Below are 22,418 nucleotides of genomic sequence, written 5' to 3'. Positions count from 1 at the left end.
GCACGAGGCAGCAACAGCTCGAGGTCAGATGTGGCCCCTTCCCTGCACCCAAATGCTACGGTAGAGATAAGCTGCAGAGGGGAGTGGCTGAGTCATTTTGTCTCTGAGGCGGCCTGATGGAGAGACAGATCGGTCACATTCCCGGCTTGGACTAATTGTACTGGAACAGACTGGAATGCGTTTGTTTCCACATCACCTGACCAGTGGGACCTGGTAGGACCAGATCACTTAAAAATAAATAGAGGAGCTATATTTCTTCAGCACTTCTGACAGTAACGTCACTAAATTTGCAGCTTTCTCTTTTAGTTTTCTTTGATTTTTCTTCTCAACGTGTTAAACCTTCATGGCTGCTGAAAATAGCTCGTGTTCGGAATTTTTCTAGGTATTTGAATAGAAGGTGGGAAGAAATCTCCTGGCATGGCAACTCCCCCGCAATCATCCTTTTATTGATTAGTAAAGCGATTTAATAGTTTCTCTCACTTTTCCAAGTGACTCGTGATCCACCCTCTATGTAACCCTCCCAAATAATAAGCCCCTGCCAGATTTTGAGCTAAGAGATGATCGGCAGTCCTCGCCATCAAGTTTAAGTGCAGAAGATGTGCAAACGGCAGACACTGTTCCACGGTCACCTTTCCAGGTGCCCACGTGGGCTCGTTTCCACTTTTGGCGTCTTGGCATTTACACAGGCAGGCATCGTTCAAAGCCCTGGGCTCCTGGACCGTAGGACACGATGACAGTAGTCTTTGAGAGTGTCCTTGTTTTGTAGGATGTCATGATATACATCCGCTGCCCCAGACCTGGAATCAGCCATTTCTCTGAGGAACCTCAGTTCCCTTTACTGAGAAATATATTTAGAAACCAGAATCTGGCCTCAAAGGAAACAGCTCACTTCTTCAGGGCTGGTTGCTATTTCTAGTTCCCTTCCGTGGACAGAGATGAGAGAAAGAACACCAGGAGAGGAGCAGATCTTGGAAGGTAAAAGAAAAACTAATTTTTTCTCAGTTAGTTTCCCCTTATCAATCATTGAGTATTTTTTATCATACTGAGAAATACATCTAGGTACTTTCATTTGTAGTTTTTTTCCCCCCTTTGAATTCATTTGCTTGGGATAATGTATTTCTGTAGGTTTATTCGGACAAAGGGCAGGAGTTCTCAGGTGCCTTAATTCTCTCTTCAGAGGCTAGTCCTCTTTGCAGGACCAGCTGCACGACTTGTGGCCCCTGTAAGATGAAAATTCAGGCCCTGGTCCAAAAAGCAGGAAAGAAGGACCATGAAGGTACTCAACTTGAAAACTTTAAAAAAATGTTTCCGCCGTCTCTGCCTCTTATCCCCCCTCCACTTGTGCTGGTGGTGTTTTATTTGCTATTTGATGTCAGGTTCCCCTAGGCACAGGGATACTGGCAGGCTGAGTGCCCACCTCACAGGTGCCCACCGGGCTGTCCCCTGGCACCACATGAGGACCATGCCAGCTGCTGACTTCCTCCCTCCAGCCAGCCACCTGAATGATGCCAGGGATGTTCGCCTCCTGTAGACCTGCTGCCCCAGCCCACGGGGATGGGCACCCGAGGGCTCTGCAATCTTCGTGCCAGGACTTGGCAGGTGTCTAGATCTGGGGATGGGTGAGGGATTCACCCTGTGAATTGTCCACTGGACTCCTGGGTCAGCTTCTGCCAGGCCTTCCCCTGAGTGCCCACGGGGTGTATGTGCCCGACTGGGATCCTTCCCGTGCTAAGCCAAGGCCCCCACCAGGGACGAAGGGGACAGTGGTTTCCGGGCAGGAGCAGGGAGGGGAGGCCATGTGAGGCCCAGGGCACCAGGGGATGAGGAACAGGTGACTTGAGTTGGTCCCAGGGAGACAGGGAGGCAGGAGAAGCGGGGACAGTTCATGGGACAGTGCTCTGAGCCTCGGTGCATGCCCCATTGTCCCATCGAACTTCATCTACAGAACACAAATTCAAAGATAAAATTCTTTGGGATTTAAAGACGGCAACTGCGGAGCATAAAACCCCAAACTCAGGGCTCTTGCAAGCACATGGTCCCGTGTGATTGCACTGGTCCTACGCCCATGAAGTTGTCCCTTCCTATACAGTAAACAGCAGCAGGTTTTAAAATATGATCAGGGCCCCTGGGGTTCTTGGACAGCCTTCCAGGGGTTCTGTGAGATCACAACTATTGTCATAGTAACACAAAGACATAACACTTTCACACTCATTGTCTCAGGAGCACATGTTGAGGTTCTCCTAAAGCTGCCTGACAGTGGGGTATATTTTAACAGGTTGAATGGAGAAGAAAGAATCCAGATGTCTTTCATGAAGCCAGTCATTCAAGAGGTTTTTAAAAACGTAAAGCAATACTACTCTTTTCACTAATCTCTGCAGTGGAAAAAACAGTTATTTTTTCATAAAAAGTATTTTGCTCTTATTTGGAGATTTTACATATTTATTTCTATGTGTTTGTTTTTGTTGTTATTTTAAAATGAATGACCAAAGAGATTTTACATTTCCCTGTTTTGATTCCTAACACAACAAAATGGGTAGATATTACCCATTTAAACAAAAGCCCGTGCACATCCTTAGAACTTTTTTTAAAAAGTTTATTTATTTATTTTGAGTGAGACAGGAAGCATCCACAAGTGGAGCAGGGGCAGAAAGAGAGAGAGAGAGAGAGAGAGAGAGAGAATCCCAAGCAGGCTCCACACGGCCAGCACAGAGCCCAAAGCAGGGCTTAAACCCACGAACCATGAGATCATGGCCTGAGACAAAACCACAAGTTGGATGCTTAACCGATTGAGCCACCCAGGCGCTCCTTATCCTTGGTACTTTTTAAGGTGAATACATTTCAAAAATTGAGGTTAAATTCACATAGCATAAAATGAACCATTCTAAAATGCATAATTTGGGGGCACCTGGCTGGCTCCGTTGGCGAAGCATGCAACTCTTAATCTCAGGGTCTTGAGGTCAAGCGCCTTGTTGGGCACGGAGCCTGGTTAAAAAGCAAAGCAATGAAGTGCACAATCCTGTGGCGTTTAGCACAGTCACTGTGTTGTGTGACGACCTCTCTCTGTAGTTTCGACATTTTCATCACCGCAAATGGAAACTCCACCCCCACTAAGCAGTCACTCCCCATTCCTCCCTCCCCTGAGCCCCAATGAACCCACCGTCGTCCTTCTGTCCCCATGGATCTGCCTATGTTGGATGTTCCGTCAAGGGAATCACCCAACCCATGACTCTTCTCTCACTGAGCCCAATGTTTTTGAGGTTCATCCACACGGTAGCATGTATCACTATTTCATTTCTGTGTATACTCCATTGTAGGGTATGCCATACTGGTTTACCCATTCATCAGACCATGGATATTTGGGCTGTTCCCACCCGTTAGCTACTGTGAATAGCGCTGCCGTGAACATTCGTGTACAAGCGTTTGTGAGGAAATGTGCTTTCAGTTCTTTGGAGTATGATACCTAGAAGTGAATCATTGGATCATACGATAATTCTACATTACATTTCTTGAGGAACCGACAAACTGTTTCCCAGAGCAGCTGCCTCACCTTACTTTCCCACCAGTGACGTAGGAGGGCCCAATTTCTCCATATCCTCCACACTTGTTTTTTTCCTTTAAAAAAAAAAATTTTTTTTTTATTGTAGCCATCCTAGTGGGTGTGAAGTGGCAGCTCACTTGTGGTTTTGATTTGCATTTCCCTAATGATTAGTGATGAGCATCGTTTCATGCGCTTACTGGCCATTTGTACACCTTCTTTGCAGAAAGGTTTGTTCAAATCCTTCGCTCATTTTTAAATTGGGTTGCCTTGTTTTGTTGTAGAATTGGATTGTCTTTTGTAGGGTTGTGACAGTTTTGTAGATTTTAGATATTAAACCTTTATCAGATATACGATTTACAAATATTTTCTCCAATCTTGTAGGTTGTCTTCCTACTTTCTTGGTAGTGTTTTTTGATGCACAAAAGTTTTTCATTTTGACTAAGTCCATTTGTTTGGTTTTTCCTTTGTCACTTGTGTTTTTGGTGCCATTTCCGTATCATGCCAAATCCAAACTTATGAAGATTTACCCCTATGTTTTCTTCTAAGAGTTTTGTGGTTTTAGCTTTCACATTTAGGTCTATGATCCACTTGGAGTGACTTTTTTGTTGTTGTTGATGCTTATTTGTTTTTGAGAGAGAGACACAGCACAAGTGGGGGAGACACAGGGAGAGAGGGAGACACAGAATCTGAAGCAGGCTCCAGCCTCTAGTTGTCAGCACAGAGCCCAATGAGGGGCTTGAACCCATAACCTTGAGATCATGATCTGAGCCGAAGTCAGACGCTTAACTGACTGAGCCCACCCAGGTGCCCCAGAGTTACTTTTTGTACATTGTATGAGGCGGAGGTCTAACTTCATTCTTTTGCATGTGGATATCCAGTTGTCCCAGCATCCTTTATTAAAGAAACAATTCTTTTCTCCATTGACTGGTCTTGGCACTTTTGTTGAAAGTCAATTGACCGAAGATTTATGAACTTATTTCTGAACTCTCAATACTATTCCAGTGGTCTAGTCTATATACCTGTGCTTATCCCAGTACCATAGTGCCTTGGTTCCTGTAGCTTTGTAGTAAGCTTTGAAATTGGGAAATGTGAGTCCTCCAGCTTAGTTTTTCCTTTTCAATTATTTTGGCTATCCAGGGCCCCTTGTAATTCCTTATCAATTTTACCATCACCTTGTCAATTTCTGCAAAAAAAGATCATTGTAATTTTCTTAGAGACTTCATTGAATCTGTGGATTATTGCCATCTTAACAGCATTAAGTCTTGAAATCCATGAACACAGAATACCTTGCCATGTATTTAGGTCTTTATTTTCTTTCAGCAATGTTTTGTGGTTTTCAGTGCACAAGTCATATACCAACATAGCTAAATTTATTCCTAAGTATTTTATTCTTTCTGATGCTATTATAACTGGAATTTTTTTAAATTTTATTTTCCTAATGTTCATCACTAGTATATAGAAATACAACTGATTTCTGAGTCTTGATCTTGTGTCTGCCGACTTTGCTGAATTCATTAACTCGCTCTAACAGTTGTCTGTGTGTGTGTGTGTGTCTTCTTTGGGATATTCTACATATGATGTTATCAGCAAAGGTACTTTTTCTTCCTCCTTTCCAATTTGGATGCCTTTATTTCTTTTTGCTGCATTATTGCTCTGGCTAGGACTTCCTGTCCAGTGTTGTTGACTAGCAGCGGTGAAAGTAGGCATCCCTGTCTCGTTCCTGATCTTACGGGCAGTGTACTTAGTCTTTTATTATTGGGTATATTAGCTTTGTGTTCGTTGAGTGTTTTTATCATGAAAGGCTCAACAATCTTTAAGAATGTAGTGGGGTCCTGCTGGGATAGAGTATTCATTAAGAACAAGGGAGTTGAGATCCATCTGCTTGGTTTGAACCACGGCTCGGTCACTTCCTCACTTCATGACCTTGGACAATTTGTTTAACCATTCTGTGCCCCAGTTTCCTTACTTGGAAAATGGAGATGACAACAGGGACATAATCTACCTCGGAGAGTTAGGCGAAGGTTAGATGGAGGAATACACATTAAAGCAGTGCCTGATGTGGAGTCAGCACTCAGTAAATGTTAGCAATTATTCAAAGAAATGAACCAATTGAAATGTTCACTGGCAATTTCTGTATTACTGTTTACCTCAAGTCTATCCCCCACGGATTTGACAATTTGACTTTTGGTTTTGCTTATTTAATAGATGGTAGGTAGCTCATTTTTCAAATGGTATTTACATTCCCGTAATTACTGTGGAGGCTAAACAGCTTTCAAATTTTTGCCACAGTTGTGACTTCTTTCCCTTTTTAATCTGTTTTGACTGTCCTGTTGTACCCTCCTCGTTGGCTGTCTCATATACTATTTTGATGCAATCAAGAACAAGATACGTAGCCAAAATTAGTCCAGTTTATGCCCCATTATCAAAGCTGTTGTCATGTTCATAAAAATAGTATTAGGGCTCCGAAGACATTCAGGAGCTGGAATTATCTGCCCCACTTGTTCTGAGGATTTGAAAGAAGCCAAGGAGACTGAGCAGTTGCTGAGACTGCCACGGCGATCTAAATGTGACCTTCCACAAAAAAGCATGTGAGGGCCAGAAATGAAATTCAAAACAGCAGGCTGGGTTTCAGAGTCCACATCGCTAGAACACACTGCCCCTCTGGTTCCAGGGAGGTAAATATAGAGCAGGCTGATTATGTGAACACATTTCCTTTAACTTTGCCCGTCGCTACTCAAGTCCAGCGACGAGATGAAGCCCGTTACGAGTAGGTTGCCTGTTATCCCTGCATCGGCCTCAGAAGCTGCCCTCCTTTACAGGGCTGATTTCTCCGCCTTTGCTCTCCAGTTCATTCCCTTACTACCCGGCTGTCCTCTTTCTCTCTTTCCTTTCTGGTGACTTGAATGTCTCCATTTCTACGGGCTCCATTTCTTCCTGGTAACCACAAATACATAAGTATGCCCCCTAACAGAAAAAAAAATGTCCTCAGCCCTGTGTCAGCCTGGAAGTGTCCCCCCTTCTTCCTCCTTTCTATCACAGAATCTTCACTTCTTTATCTCCGGCCACTCCCTAAGCAACAGTGTGGCTTTGGCCAGTGCTCCACTGAGCACCTCGAGGCTGTTGACTGGTCATCTCCTCACCGCCAAGTCTGGTGAGTCCTTCCTGTCGTTTCATATGACCTTGTGGACGTGACAGGTGACCACCCCCTTTGCCTGCGTTTTGTGATGCACTTGCGTGATTTTTTTTTCACACCTTTCCTTTCCAGTTTCTTGCATGATGAGCTCCTCGTCTGTCCTCAGCCGTAAGCGTTGGTTCTACTCAGGGCTTCATCCTTGGTGCTCCCTTCTTTTCTCCCCTCCAAACACACTGTCTGCATGGCCTCATCCGGTCCCATGATTTCTGGGAGCCACCGTGCTGGTGATCCCCCTGTCTCTGTCTTCATCCCTGATCGTTCTTCTTAGGGTAACATTTGTTTCGGATATTCAAACGTCTACTAGAAATTGCCTCCTGGACTCCCCCAAGCACATTGAACTGAGCTAAGGACATCTTCCCTGGAACCTCCTTCAAGACCTTATAAGATAAATTGCTGCTACTATCAACAATAGCCAAAGTATGGAAAGAGCCCAAATGTCCATCGATGGATGGATGGATGGATGGATGGATGGATGCATAAAGAAGATATGGTGTGTGTGTTGTGTATATATATATATATATATATATATATATATATATATAATGGAGTATTATGAGGCAATCAAAAAATGAAATCTTGCCATTTGCAACTACATGGATGGAACTGGAGGGTATAATGCTAAGCAAAATTAGTCAGAGGAAGACAAAAATGATATGACTTCACTCATATGAGGACTTTACGAGACAAAACAGATGAACATAAGGGAAGGAAAAAAATAATATGAGAACAGGGAGGGGGACAAAACAGAAGAGACTCATAAATCTAGAGAACAAACTGAGGGTTACTGGAGGGGTTGTGGGGGGGGGTGGGCTAAATGGGGAAGGGGCACTAAGGAATTTACTCCTGAAATCACTGTTGCCCTACAGGCTATCTAATTTGGATGTAAATCTAAAAAAATAAAATTAAAAAAAATAAATAAATAAATTGCCGCTACCTGGCTAAAAAAAGAAAAGAAAAAAGAAATCAGCTGCAACCCTGGCATTTGTCAAAGTGGAAAGAATGTCTGGCTGTTGGACTTTAGCCTTTGGCCTCAATAGATCAACTGATATCAGAAAGCAACAGGAGTGTGTTCTGTATGTCGTAAAACCGTGTTTGGGAACGAGGGAAGCCGAGGGTTCACACCTGTCTCAGGGAATGGCTCTACCAACCAGCCAGCAGCCTGCTCTGGCAGGAAGTCCCCGAGCCGGGGTCCCTGTCCTGGTCTGCTCATGCCTCACTGGGTGAGTGTGGGCAGCATTTCAGCCGCGCTAAGCTGTCACTTCTTCATCTGTCAAATAAGGATAATAACATAGCAGTTTACCCACCTTAGATAATCCCAAATGCGAGATCCTTCTATCAGGCTCACAAGAAATCAGAGATGTTATCCCATATTGGCCTTTCCTCGTAACTCAAGAGATACACGAGGCTTTGAGATGGGAGACCTGAGGTCTGGGGCGTCCAGAGTAGCTCCAGATGCTTCCTCATCACGTACGGGTGCATCCTGGCCCGGAACGAACATAAGAGGTCCCTGAGGGCTGCGCGTGGGACACCGCTTCCAACAAGGGGGCAGGAAACAGCTTCATTTTATACTCTGGTAATTACACAGCTGATGCTCATGTTTTCCCAGAGTGGGGGGCGGAGGGCGGGTAGGCCCCACGGAATCCTGCATTTCAGGAGTGCCTTCCACAAAGAACTTAAACAGACCTGTTAGATCCTGGCAAGTGCCTCGCAGAGATAAGGCCTTTGTGTTTTCTTTCTCATGGTAAATGCCAGCAAGAGGGATTTAGGAGGGAGCCGACCTGGGTCATTTCTTTTTGTCTTTTTGTCCCCCCTCCTCCAGGGTCTTGAAGGCAGGAAACTTGACTTAAGGCCACTACCTACCTCTGATCTCCTCTTTCTAGCCTGTAACAGCTGATTTTATTTGGGCAGCAATACCTGTAGGGGCTGCCCAAATAAAATAGCTCCTTGTGAGGAAGGAGGACTGGTCCCCAGGCCTCAGAGGAAAACTACAACTGGTTCGAGTCTTGCCATTTGCCCTGGTAGCCACGGCTTCTGAAGTGAGCGCGCAACCAGTTTGGCCAAGGAGATGGGAGAAGCCTGGGAGCGGGCCCTCGGGGAGGATTTTGCCGTCCAGTTCACGGTAAAAGCCCAGGGGCGCCTGGGTGACTCAGTCGGTTGAGTGTCCGACTCTTGATTTCAGCTCAGGTCATGATCTCACCGTTTGTGAGTTCGAGCCCCGCATTGGGCTCTGTGCTGACAGTGCAGAGCCTGCGTGGGAATCTCTTTCTCTGCCCCTACCCTGCTTGTGCGGTCTCTCTCTCTCTGAAAATAAATCAACTTAAAAAAAAAAAAAAAAGCCAAGAAAGGGCTGTGTGTCGACCCGCTTAAGGCTGAAAAGCCACTGTGCTCAGGATGGGGATTAGAAAGACAGGGGGTGCCTGGGTGGCTCAATCAGTTAAGTGTCTGACTCTTGGTTTCGGCTCAAGTCATAGATCATGAGCTCAAGCCCCACGTTGGGCTCCGTGCTTATAGCTCAGAGCCTGGAGCCTGCTTCGGATTCTGGGTCTCCCTCTCTCCCTGCCCCTCCCCGCTTGCGCTCTGTCTATATCTCTCAAACATAAATGAAAATGTTAAAAAAATTTAAAAAAAAATACATCCTATATTTCTTACAACTACTACCCAACCGTTTTTTCTTCTTTCTTTCTTTCCTAGTTATAAAACTTGGTTTTATTTGTGCAGCAATCAGCACAAGGGAGGAGGACCGTCTCCAAGCCTTAGAGAAAAACCACCATAGGTTTCGATGTATCTCAGCCTCCTGGTTCCCTCTTCGTTTCCTTCTCCCCAGCCAGCTGCCATTCCGTTTTCTTTTTCCTTTTTTTTGTTTTGAGAGAGAGTGCACAAGCAAGTGAGGGAGGGGCAGAGAGAGAGAGAGAATCCCAAGCAGGCCCCCTGTACTGTCAGCACAGAGCCCGATGCGGGGCTCGATTCCAGGAACCACGAATCATGACTTGAGCTGAAACCAAGAGTCGGACGTTTAACCGACTGAGCCACCCAGGAGCCCCAGCTGCTGTTCCTAAACTCTTCTCTGGTCCACGCCCTTCACATCCAAGTAGTCACAAGCCCTGGGGACTCCATTCCTAATTAGCTTCTCCTTTCTACTTGTCACCGTCTCTGCCCTGGTTCAAGACGCCTTCATTTTTTGGCTTAGATCGCAGCTCCTCTCCTCCGTCTGCCTCCTGTCTTATCCCTACACCTCCGTCTCTCCACACCTATCAGGGCAAGCTTCCGAAATGGCCAACCTGAACGTGTCCCTCCCTCTCCAGCTTGAAATCGTCACGAGTTCCTCTGCCCCCAGAGGTGGCTGGTAGCTCCCACGTTGTACGATGGTATTTTCGTCTCTGTTCCACTCTATATGTTCTAGGGAACCTCTTTCTGAGGTGCTCTCTCTGCTCTGGTCCTTCTGGGAGCACTTCCTCTGACTTGGCTGCCTCCCTGGCTAAATTAAGCACTCTCTCCCCTGGACACCTTTGAAATACATTATTTTTGTCCTTCTCAGGTACAACTTTGTGAAAGTTTGCTTGCATGGCTGAGTCGCCTGTGGATGGTGAATGGGTTGGTAACTTATTCACACTTTCCAGTTTATAACCACAGTGTAGCACACTGTATTCAGTCAATAAATCAGTGTGCATTGAGTGGGTGAAGTTTTTTTTTTTTTTTTTTAATTTTTGTTTATTTTTGAGAGAGAGGGAGAGAGACAGAGCATGAGCAGGGGAGGGGCAGAGAGAGATCATGAACTGTGAGATCATGACCTGAGTTGAAGTTGGACGCTCAACCGACTGAGCCACCCAGGCGCCCCTCGAATGGAGGAGTTTTAAATTTGATTGCATAGGCGTTCAGCTAGCTCTCCAGTGCTTGGAGCTGGTTCTAAAATGTAAAGCTTAGGGGCACCTGGGAGACTCAATCGGCTGAGCATCCAACTTCAGCTCAGGTCATGACCTTATTTATGGTTTGTGAATTTGAGCCCTGTGTCAGGCTCTCTGCTGACAACTCAGAGCCCGGAACCTGCTTTCGGGCGTCTATGTCTCCTTCTCTCTCTGCTCCTCCCTCACTCTTCTGTGTGTGTGTGTGTGTGTGTGTGTGTGTGTGTGTGTGTGTGTGTGTCAAAAAATGGATACACATTAAATTTAATTCAGGGGTGCCTGGGTGACTCATTCAGTTAAGTGTCCGACTTCAGCTCATGATCTCAAGGTTCATGAGTTTGAGCCCTGCGTCGGGCTCTGTGCTGACAGCTCGGAGCCTGGAGCCTGCTTCGAATTCTGTGTCTCCCTCTCTCTCTGCCCCTCCCCCGCTTGTGTTCTGTCTCTCTCTCAAAAAGAAATAAATATTTAAAATTTTTTAAAAAATTAATTCAACTCAACACAAATATTTACTCATGCGTACTGGATGTCAGGTGCCTGGCTTCACTGACCAATGAACAAATCAGGCAAAGACTCCTGTCCTCCTGGAGCTTATAATTTAGCAAGGAGAGACAGGTCATAAATAATAAGCATAATGGGGGCACCTGGGTGGCTCAGTCGGTTGAGGGTCCGACTCTTGATTTCAGGTCATGATCTTGCGGTTTGTGGGTTGAGCTCCATGTCGGGCTCTGCTCTGACAGCATGGAGCCTGCTTGGGATTCTCTCCCCCCCCCCCCCCCCGCCCCTTCCCTATGCATTTACTCTCTCTCTCTCTCTCAGAATAAATAAATAAACTTAAAAAAATAATATGTGTAATGACTAAGAAAGCTGTATAGTAGGGTAGCAGATGGAAAGTGTTCTGGGAAAAGGAAGCGAGCAAATCAAGGTAAGGGAGGTTGGGAGAGTTTGGTGGGGGGAGGTTAGTCTTTTTTCTTTAACTTTGCTCAGTGGGCCTTCTCAGTCTGGAATAGTCATGTATTTCTTGAACTTAAGAAAATATTGTTGTTACTTCTCTGGTTATTTTCTCTCTCTACTTTCTCTAGTCTTTCATAATTGGACAGACACTGGACCTCTTGGGCCCTTCTCCATGATCTTATATTTTCTGCCTCTTTTTTTTTTCCCCCTTGCTCTACATTCTTTAAGATTCCATGATTCTATATTCACTGACTGGTCTTTACCTGTGTCCAAATTATTACTCAGCCCATTAATTGAATTTTTCCTATTGCAGTCCCATTTTTAATTTCCAAGAATATTTTCAGGTCCTTTGTATTTTTATGATAGCCCCTTCCTCCCTTTTCTCAGCTGCCCCGTCTCTAAGGACATTAACTGCACTTTTTATAAAGTTCTCTGTTCCTTCCTAAACTGTCTCTGTTTCCTCCAAGATCATCTTTTCTCTTGGTTCAACTTGAGCCGTCTCTTTCATGCTATTGGTTTTCCTAACATACCTACAACTTTGCTTTCCTGCTTAGAGATGTGAACGAGAGCTATGTTCCTTACGTGGGACGCTTTCATGAGCGTCTTTGCATGTTGGTGGGTCCCCGTCCGGCCTCTCCCTTGGCTGACAGAGCCATCTGAGGGTGATCCAGAACAGAGAAACCTTTTCAGGTATCAGGACAGGAAGCAAGTAGTCAAGTTACGGACCCTCACAGTGGTCCCAGTGGGTTTGGCTTCATTGTCAACCTGCCTCAGACATTCTCCAACCAACAACCTGCCTCAGACATTCTCCGTGCAGATCACCCACCTACCTGGGAGAGCAGGCTTCCTGGTTAATGCTGCACAGGGACACCCTTGCTCCTGGCCCTTCCGTGTTCGTGTCCGACTCTCTGCATGGTTCTCGGTGCTGTCCCTGAACGCCCATCCGATGTCTCCTCTGGTTCGCATTTATTTGCTGTGAACTCGGGCCTGCACCTTGTCTCCCTCAGGAGGAATCTGGTGTGTGAGGCTTACATTTCCTCCGTCTCCTTCCCAGGTGTCCATTTTTCGGGTATCTGCTGCTACATGACAAAACACCTCAAACTCCAGTGGCTTAAAACACCAAAAATGTGTTATTATTATTTTTTTAATGTTTATTTATTTCTTTTGAGAGAGAGAGAGAGAGAGAGAGAGAGAGAGAGAGAGAGAGAGAGAGAATGCGTGCATGTGTGTGTGCAGGTGAGGGGCAGAGAGAGACAGAGAATCCCAAGCAGGCTCCACACTATCAGCGCAGAGCTCGTTGTGGGGCTCAGTCTCACGAGCCATGAGATCATGACCTGAGCTGACATCAAGGGCTGGACACTTAACTGACTGAGATGCCCAGGCGCCCCCAAAATGTGTTGGTTATTTTATGATTCTGTGGGTTGACCATGCAGTTTTTTTTTTTTTTGTTTTTTTTTGTTTTTTTGCTTTGTGGGGTGTTGATGTTGGGATGTCAGGGAAGTCCAAACCAACCTTCTTCCCTGTTGGTGTTGGCTAGAGCCTGAGATCTCAGCTCAGGCTGTCTGCCAGGGCCCTTGGTTCTTTTCCGTGTCAGCCTGTCCATGTGGCTGCTTGGGCCTCCTCACTGCATGGTGGCTGGCTTCCAAGAAAGCATCTCAAGAGCACAAGCTCTAACGTGCAAGCTCTTATAAGGTTCTGTTTCAATGATGCTACCTAAGGCCCCATTGGCCAAAGCAAGACAGCCACATGCCAGGTCCAGAGTCAGTGTGGCAGGGGTCTACAAAAGGGCCTGAATAAGGGGAAGTGTGGTTCAAGGGCCCCCCAATGTAAAAGCCACCACAATCTTCTTCTTCTTTTTTTTTTTTTTTTTTTAACATTTTTTAACATTTATTTTTGAGAGACGGAGAGAGAGCATGAGTGGGGAAGGAGGAGAGTCAGAGTGAGACACAGAATCCAAAGCAGGCTCCAGGCTCTGAGCCGTGAGCACAGAGCCCAACGTGGGGCTCGAACCCATGAACGGTGAGATCATGACCTGAGCTGAAGCTGAGGCTTAACCGACTAAGCCACCCAGGCGCCCCAGCCACCACAATCTTCTATGTTTCTTTCAAATTTCTGGTCAACTAGGAGTACCCTTTCCTGTTTCAGGCACTGTATTATTTATTCTTAAAAAAATTTTTTTTAATGTCTATTAATTTCTGAGAGAGAGAGAGAGAGAGAGAGACAGAGAGAGAGAGAGAGAAGGGAGAGAGTCTGTGAGTGGGGGAGGGGCAGAAAGAGAGAGGGAGACACAAAATCCGAAGTGGGCTCCAGGCTCTGAGCTGTAAGCACAGAGCCTGATGTGGGGCTCGAAGGCACGAACCATGAGATTATGACCTGAGCTGAAGTCGGAAGCTCAGTCGACTGAGCAACCCAGGTGCCTCTATTTCTCCTTTTTTAGAAATATAAGTGTGCACTGTTTGGGGTGCCTGGGGGCGCTCAGTCGGTTGAGTATCTGGCTGTTGATTTCGGCTCAGGTCATGATCCCAGGGTTGTGGGATCGGGCCCAGCATTGGGCTCCATGATGAGTGTGGAGCCTGCTTCAGATTCTCTCTCTCTCAGTCACTCTCTCTCTCTCTCTCTCTGCCCCTCCCCCACCTGTACATACATGTGGTCCCTTATATATATATGACAATTAATTATATTAACTATTCTTATGTTGCCTGTTATGTTGCCTCTTGAATTAGAGGTTCAAGAGGCACCTAGGGGCACCTGGGTGGCTCAGTCTGTTAAGCGTCTGACCTCGGCTCAGGTCATGATCTCACGGTTAATGGGTTCAAGCCCTGCGTCAGGCTCTGTGCTGACAGCTGGGAGCCTGGCGCCTGCTTCGGATTCTGTGTCTCCCTCTCTCTCTGCCCCTCCCTGGCTCATGTTCTCTATCTCTCTATCTCAAAAATAAATAATAAACATTAAAAAATTTTTTTAAAAAGTAAGAAATCCTCTAAAGAACAAAAGGCATCTAGAGGGAAAGTCAAAAAGTCACTGTTATGGAAACCCCCCAATCTCCCCTCCGGTCAGTTCAATCTCCCCTCCGGTCAGTTCTCTCTAACCCAAACCCTAACACAAGAGTGAGGTCTGTTTGGTGTCCCTCAGGAACAGCGTGAATACTGCAGCAACCTTGGGTTAGGATTGAGTCTTCGCCCAAGTGCTCAGCCCTTTCATGCAAGAATGTCAAGCCGACCTCCGTTTGTTTGCCCGTCAACCACAATGTTCTGTCCTTACCAACAGAGAATATGTCTTCTTTCCTGCCAGCCCCTGCAATTTCAAACTCCCTACTGCCTCATTGGACTGAAACATTATTATACGAAATACCATTCCTAGAGCATTGCCTGAAGGATATGCCTGAATACCCTCTGATCAGAGCTGGCGGACAGAGTCAGGCTGGCAGGTGACAAGATCCCTCCAGGGGTGCCCCGTTGAGAAGGGCTGTGAGTCTCATTCCCTCCGGAAGAGAGTTTAGTGACCACTGCTGACCTCTGCCCCGGCCTTGGACTGGAAGCAATGGTGTGCCTGTCGGGAAGGTACTTTCCCTCCTGCCCCCCAATATTGTAGAATTGATCGCTGAACCAAGCCAAAGCTTCGGAGAGTTGCTGATCTGTGTGAAATTCTTGTGGCTCCTGGAGTGTATTGAGTGGGTCTGGCGCCACGCCAATCACCCGCACCCAGGGTGAGCTGAGACGGAACTGTTCAGGATTTGATTCTATATTTATTGTAGGAGTGTCACCAAGGGCACACCGTGTGACACGGTGTTCCCTTTAGGAGGGGCCAGGGGAGCCATTCTGAACAACGATCTGTTGTTATCCTATGGATCCTGTGACTGTTGTAATAGTATGTTTCCTTCCTTGCTTTGGTTGCTAGGAAACCCAGGGCAACAGTACAGACCTCATCTGGCGACTGCTAGACTTCTGCACCAGCGTTTTACACCTTACTTTCTCTCTCCTTTCCTCTCATTTTCTTGCCATTTTCCTACAGATTTCCATCCTACCCTGTCCCTTTACTCTCTCTTCATCTTTTCTTTTTTTTCTCTTTTTTTTTTAAAATTTTTTTAATGTTTATTTATTTTTGAAGGAGAGAGAGACAGAGTGTGAGTGGGGGAGGGGCAGAGAGAGAGGGAGACACAGAATCGGAAGCAGGCTCCGGGCTCCGAGCTGTCAGCACAGAGCCCGATGTGGGGCTCGAACCCACGAACTGTGAGACCATGACCTGAGCCGAAGTCGACGCTCAACCAACTGAGCCACCCAGGCGCCCCCATCTTTTCTTTTTTAAGCCCCACCTTCCGTTCTTCCTCTCCCCTTTTTTTCTCTTCGGTTAACATTTATCGGGCATCTGCTCCATGGCTGGCACCCTGTTAGGGGCTGGACAGACAGCAATCGTCACCCCAAAATATCTGTGTTACTAACTGCAGCCCTTATCAGGGCGCTCATGGTTACCGAAGAGAAACCTGGTGCTTAATGTAACTTAGCGTTTCTCTGAGTGGACTCATCACTCTCTGGTCCCTGCTCCGGACAGGATTCTAATGATCTACCCACTAAGGCACACCAGCCTTACCCTGGTCACTGTCCGGTCACTGTCCCTATTCACCCCACAGAGAGGTCTGTTTGATTACCCCTGGCACATTCGTCTCGAGTGTGCAACTGTGCATAAAAACACGAACACAACTTTTATCGGAAGGATTTAGAAGGGGGGAAACTGCAGCATGTGACGAGGGAAAGCTCTGGGGCTGGGGTTCGAGTGGCCTGCGGGCTGACGTCGACATTGCCCTTGTAGGAGAGTGTTACTCTGTGTCCCCCCAGCCCCTGCCCGCACGTTCTCAGTTCCTACCTGCCCAAGTTCCCCCTGTTCTGCTTTCATTTCCCCCCCACGGCAGACACCGGATTGGGGAGGGGGGCTTCGATTTAATTCCTCATTAGTCAATTATTTTGAATCAATGTGACAAAAACCTGTGTCTTTCTCATCCGAGAACGGTCAGCGGGCTCACCTCCAGGTGTCTATTTTTCCTTGCAGGAAGCTTGGGGTCAAATTTCACAGCTACAGTATTATCTTCACGGCTTGCAAGATGGATGTTCCTAAAACACACACACACACACACACACACACACGCACACACACACGCACACCCCACCACCACCAAATAAAAAACCAAACAACTTTACTGTCTGAATACCTTTTAAGTCATGTCCAACCCTCTTTCAAGATAGGAATTTAATACTTACTGATGGGCATGGAGTAGAACTCCAGACCTCAGCTTCCTGCGCGAGTCAAGTGGCTAAATCATCCGCCATTTCTAAGGCGCCCAACGTGGTGCGTGGTCAGCCGTGGCATCCCGGGTATAGTGACTGAGAGAAAATCTGGATTCAGGTTCACCTTCTCTTTTGACTTTGGGCACGTCATCTCGCCTCTTTGAGCCTCAGTTTCCCCATCCATAAAGGGCTCTATGTTCTTCAGACAGCTGCTGTGAAGATAAGAGAGTTAATGTCCATGCAAATGCATGTGAGCCCTTGAAAAACATGGGTTTGGACTGCATGGGTCCAGTTACACGTGTATTTGTTTTTTGATAAATACAGTCCAGTCCTGTGACTGTATTTTCTCTTCCTTATGATTTTCTTAATGTTTTCTTTTCTCTTCGTTTCTTACAAGCTTTATGGTATAATATATGCAACATACAAAATACATATTAATCAACCATTTATGTATTAGTCTGCCAGTCAACTGTAGGCTATCTGTATTATGTTTCTAGGGAGTGAAAAGTTACAGGCAGAGTTTTTTTTTTTTTTAATGTATTTTTGAGAGAGACAGAGACAGGATGATTGGGGAAGGGGCAGAGAGAGAGGGAAAGAGAGAATCCCAAGCAGGCTCCACACTGCCAGTGCAGGGCTCAAACACACCGAACAGTGAGATCATGACCTGAACCAAAACCAAGAGTCAGACGCTTAACCAACTGAGCCACCCAGGCACCCCGACATGCAGAATTTTGACTGCATGGGGGGTCGGCGCCCCTAACCCCTGCCTTGTTCAAGGGTCAACGGCACTTTGGAGTCTACAGAATACTGTAGTGTTGTGGAATGAGATTATATTCCTGGGGGAACCTGTTCACCACTCGTAATTTTGGCATTAAGATAAATTGTTGTCAACAAAATCCTAATCCCCAATACGGTTATCACAGTGTCCAAAGCTTTGTTGTGGCCCTTGAGTCTCTTACAGATTCTGAGGGAAGAGCTCTCAGGGTTGGGATGTTGGATGCTTCCGCCATGGTGTTCAGATGCCTTTGGGCTGCCCTGCTGGTGGCAGGTGCTCACCAACCCCTCTCTGATGGCGTCTGTTAGTGTTCTCTTAGACCCTCCCCTCCTCCTGGGAAAATGAATTCATTTCCTTGATATTCAGCCATACCTCTAGGCTCAGGTTCCCCAAATCTGAATCTGCGCTTTTGCCTCTCTGGCTGCCATAGACCAGTATCCCCAGTTGCCTATGGGACAGCTCCTCCTGGGAACCCCACGGGCCACGGGCACTGGCAACCCAGCGTGTCCCAAACCAAACCCGTGCTCAGCCCCTGCATCCCAACTTTCTCCCCTTAGAATTTCTATCCAGATCTTTCTCATCTGCCTTTTCTTCCCTTGGATTGCATTGGTTCTGGTCCTTGTCATCTCTTGCTGGGACAATTGTCATTATTCCTAATTAGCCTTCCTACCTCCTGTCTCTCCTCCTAAACCATGGTCCACACCAGCTGCCAGGCAGGGCTTTAAAGATGCTACTCTTGGGGCGCCCGGGTGGCTCAGTCGATTAAAAGTCCGATTTCAGCTCTGGTCATGATCTCATGGTTTGTGGGTTCAATCCCAGTGTTAGGCTCTGCACTGACAATTTAGAGCCTGGAGCCTGCTTCCGATTCTGTGTCTCCCTCTCTCCGTGCCCCTCTCCAGCTTGCGTTGTCTCTCTCTCCCTCAAACATAAATAACAACATTATTTTAAAAAAAGATGCTACTCTTTCTCACTCACAAATCTTTAAAAAAAAAAATTTTTTTTAACATTTATTTAGTTTTGAGAAAAAGAGAGCAAGTGCAAGCGGGGGAGGGGCAGAGGGAGAGGGAGACACAGAATCAGAAGCAGGCTCCGGGCTCTGAGCTGTCAGCACAGAGCCTGATTCAGGGCCCGAAACCCCATGAGATCGTGACCTGAGCTGAAGTTGGACCTGAGCCAAAGTCGGAGGCTTAACCCACTGAGCCACCCAGGCTCCCCTCCCCCTCCAATCTTAAATGCTCCCTGCACTTGAGGTCTTCTGAGATCGAGGCCCTGGTCACCTGTCTTCACTTCCTGCCAGCCCCCTCGTGCGTGACATCCCAGTATCTTCAACCAGAGCAAATGGCTTGAAGTTCACCAAGATGCTCCCACCGTCCTCATTGCCTGGGAAGCCCCACCTATTCCTGTCTGCTTGGCCAGCTTCTACTGGTTCGTCAAGTCTGCTCTAAAGCCTCACCTCCTCTCTGAAGCTTTTCTTGGTTCCTCCAGATGGAACTGTTGGTCCCTACGGCAATCTGTACATAGATCTTTTACGCCTTGTACGGTAACTGTTTACATATCTCGTTCTCACGCCAGACGGTGGTCTTCTCGGGCAAGATGTACTTGTCATTCATCTTTGTGTGACCACGTCTTAGAACGACGCTGGAAACACGGTAGAGTCCCTCAGGACATTTGAACAAGCTTATTAGCGATGTAACTGCCACACCCATTCTTAACAGCAGCCAGCAGAGAGCGCAACTGAATCCGGGTCAGCATGACAGGAGGGGTAAGTCCGATACAGATGCCACTGGCGCTGTGGCTGCTGAGTCCTTGAAAGGTGGCTGGTCTGAAACGGGATATACTGTAAGCGAAACACATAAAATTTCAAGGTATACAAAAAGGTCAAATATTTCGGTATCTTTGACATCTGTGACCTATTGAAACAATCACCTTCGGACATGGTAGCTTAAATCAAATATATCATTCCACAATGAAGTTCACGTATGTCTTTTTACTTTTTAAAAAATGTTTCTTTATTTCGAGAGAGCGAGAGAGAGGCAGACACGGAGAGCGTGCCCATGGAGGAAGGAGCAGAGACAGAAAGAAGGAATCTCAAGCAGGCTCTGTGCCATCAGCGCAGAGCCTGATATGGGGCTCAAACCTGTGAACGATGAGATCACGACCTGAGTCAAATCAAGAGTTGGATGCTCAACCAACTGAGCCACCCAGGCACCCCTCTATTTGCTTTTGTAATGTGACTACTGGAAGGTTTAAGGTTACAGGGGCCTCTGGCTGGGTCGGTTGGGAGAGGATGCCACTCTTAATCCTGGGGCCATAAACACAAGCCCCATGCTTGGTAGAGTTTACCTAAAAAAAAAAAAAAAAAAAAACCTCCAAAATTAGGTTATACATGTGGCTCACATTCTATTTCCATCAGACAATGATGATCTGAACATTCATCCCCTGAGCAAAGATTTCTTGAGTACCCACCCTGTACCTCCTCTGTTAATCTGAATGATGGGAATAGAACTGTAAGCAAGACAGATAATTTCCTGATTTATCTTTAAGGAGTGTACATCATACTGGAGAGAGGGACACAGAACAGAAGGCAGACATGTAAGCGAGATAATTTTGGATAGTAAGAGTGACGTGAAGGAAGCGAAGCTTGACGGAGAGGGTAAGGGAAGCAGGAGGGTGGTCAGATGAGGCCTTCTAGAGCCGGTGGGATCAGAGGCAGAGAGAGGGGGGGGGGGCATGGGAGACAGAACAGACCTGAACAGACAGTAGGGAGTAGGGGTGCAGATGGGGAGGGGCAGACATACCTGACAGGTGTTTGCTGCAACCAGAGGGATTTGGGATTGGCCAGAACTCAGGTGGACTCCCAGGGGTCCGGCTTGGACGACCAGGTTTGTGGTGATGCCACCAGATGAGAGAGAGCTGTGAGGTGCCTGTGGGACGCCTCTGTGGCAGCACTGAGGGGAGGAGTCAGTCCTAGGGATGGTAATTCGGGATCTCTGAGCATAGACAAAGGTATTAAAACCAAGCACGGGGGGGTGCCTGTGTGGCTTAGTCCGTTAAGCCACTGACTTTGGCTCAGGTCATGATCTTGCAGTTTGTGAGTTCGAGCCCCGCGTCAGGTTCTCTACTGTCAGCGAGGAGCCTGCTTGGGATTCTGTGTCTCCGTCTCTCTGCCCCTCCCCCACTCTCTCTCAAAAATGAGTAAACATTAAAAAAACACAACTGTAGATGAGAAAGGAGAGAGAGTAGGTGGCAAAGGGGAGGAACCTCTGGCCCAGGGAGCATCCTTGTACATTGGGACATAGTTGTGTATGTGCCTTGGTTGAGGGGAAGGACCCAGGGCAGCCGGAGGGGTTCAGGGTGTGACAGAGAAGGCAAAACTGACCCAGTCAGGTTTGGGCAGTGATCGAGGGGCTGGACTGGCCTCAGGGGTTGGGTGGGAGGACAGAAGGGGGCTTTAGAGGAGCTATCTGTTGTCCGGAGGAAGTCAGAGGTATTTTGTTTTTTAATGTTTATTTATTTTTGAGAGAGAGAGAGAGAGAGAGAGAGCGAGAGAGCGAGAGAGAGCGCATGAGCATGGGAGGGGCAGAGAGAGAGAGGGAGACACAGAATCTGAAACAGGCTCCAAGCTCCTAACTGTCAGCACAGAGCCTGACGTGAGGCTCAAACCCACGAATGGTGAGATCATGACCTGAGCTGAAGTCAGACACTCAACCCACTGAGCCACCCGGGCGTCCCTAGAGGAAGACAGAGTTTAAGGGGAGTGACATCCAGGTCACAGGTGAGGACATCTCTTGGAAGAACTTTGGGTGTGTCACAATTTGGGCCAAGGTTTTCTCATTCTGTCCTCAGAGTTGGAGAAGCCTCTAGGAAGCGCCAGGATAGGGGATTAGGAGAGCCAGCTTGGGAAAAGTTGAGTGGCCCAGAGCAGGTAGGTCACAGCCTCTCTGTGGCTCATTTTCCTTGTCTCTAAACTGAGCTGAGTGATGTCATCAGGTCGCTGGCAGTGGTACCCTTCCTACACTAAGTACATGCCACCTCTCTGGGTTGTTTGAGCTGCACTCTGTTTGAACCTACTTTCCTTCCCTTTCCGGGACAGTAGACTAATCCAGGCTCAGTCCTGGGGTGGGGGGGCTTTCTGAGACCTGGTCACCAACATGGTCAAGCAGCCAGGGCAATACTCGGCTCCCTTCTCTGTAACTAATGGGCATCTGACAGCCGTCTGAGCAGGTCTGAGCAGCGTCCTTGTCTCCCAGTCCTTGTACCCGTGCAGGGCCCAGCGCAGGCTGTCCGGGGTGACCTGGCCTCCAGGAACGCTACCGAGGATAGAAACGAATGGTGCTCTTGTGTCTTAAATCATAGCATTTCTCCCTGTGTCCGTTTCAACCCCCAGAACGGGAACGGCGGGAGCCGGCCGTGGCCGACGCACACCAGCTCAGTTGCTCCCACAACCACACCGCCCCGTGTTACCCCCATTGTCAGGGAAGGGAAAAGACACAGGACTTGAGTAACTTGGCCAAGGTCAACAGCAAGCTGAGGGAGCAGCCAGGGCTTGAAAGGGATATTCGCATTCTGCCCCCTGTCCGCTGCCGGCCCAGAAGATCCAAGCCTTCGGGGTCATCCGTCCCTCCGTCCCCGGCCCTAGGGCTCCCCACGTGGACACCCCCCCGGGTCTGGCTCCACCCCCGTCCGTCCGCTCTGCCGGAGCCTCTCCAGGTCGTCGACGACCAGCCCCCGGCCGTGCCCCCACCCCCCACCCCTCCCGGGCCGCCGCCCTCCCGCAGATCCCCGC

The 22,418-nt window shown here is 47.5% G+C and overlaps 2 long non-coding RNA genes across 5 annotated transcripts in view; one reads left to right on the top strand and one right to left on the bottom strand.

Annotated features, from left to right (window-relative positions):
* Nucleotides 1–22,418, bottom strand: part of LOC121042318 (uncharacterized) — a 47,601-nt gene that overhangs the window by 7,326 nt on the left and 17,857 nt on the right. The window contains exons 7-11 of one of the 4 annotated variants that reach the window (XR_005796107.1): nucleotides 19,086–19,469; nucleotides 16,831–17,069; nucleotides 16,596–16,683; nucleotides 12,412–12,691; nucleotides 8,036–8,211 (exon numbers count right to left, since the gene is read on the bottom strand). This is a non-coding gene — a long non-coding RNA (uncharacterized LOC121042318). Of the gene's footprint in view, nucleotides 1–8,035; nucleotides 8,212–12,411; nucleotides 12,692–16,595; nucleotides 17,070–19,085; nucleotides 19,470–22,418 lie in introns of all 4 variants that reach the window. The other 3 variants (XR_005796106.1, XR_005796108.1, XR_005796109.1) reach the window with 3 other exon arrangements.
* LOC121042319 (uncharacterized) lies at nucleotides 499–2,421 on the top strand. The gene is made up of 2 exons (XR_005796110.1): nucleotides 499–975; nucleotides 2,276–2,421. It is a non-coding gene; the product is annotated as an uncharacterized LOC121042319 (long non-coding RNA).

Source organism: Herpailurus yagouaroundi, unplaced genomic scaffold (assembly GCF_014898765.1).
Source record: "Herpailurus yagouaroundi ecotype Mexico unplaced genomic scaffold, PumYag 185, whole genome shotgun sequence".
In the NCBI taxonomy this organism is placed as follows: domain Eukaryota; kingdom Metazoa; phylum Chordata; class Mammalia; order Carnivora; family Felidae; genus Herpailurus; species Herpailurus yagouaroundi.
Note: the sequence above shows the minus strand (reverse complement) of the source record. Positions and strands in the feature narration are given on the sequence as shown.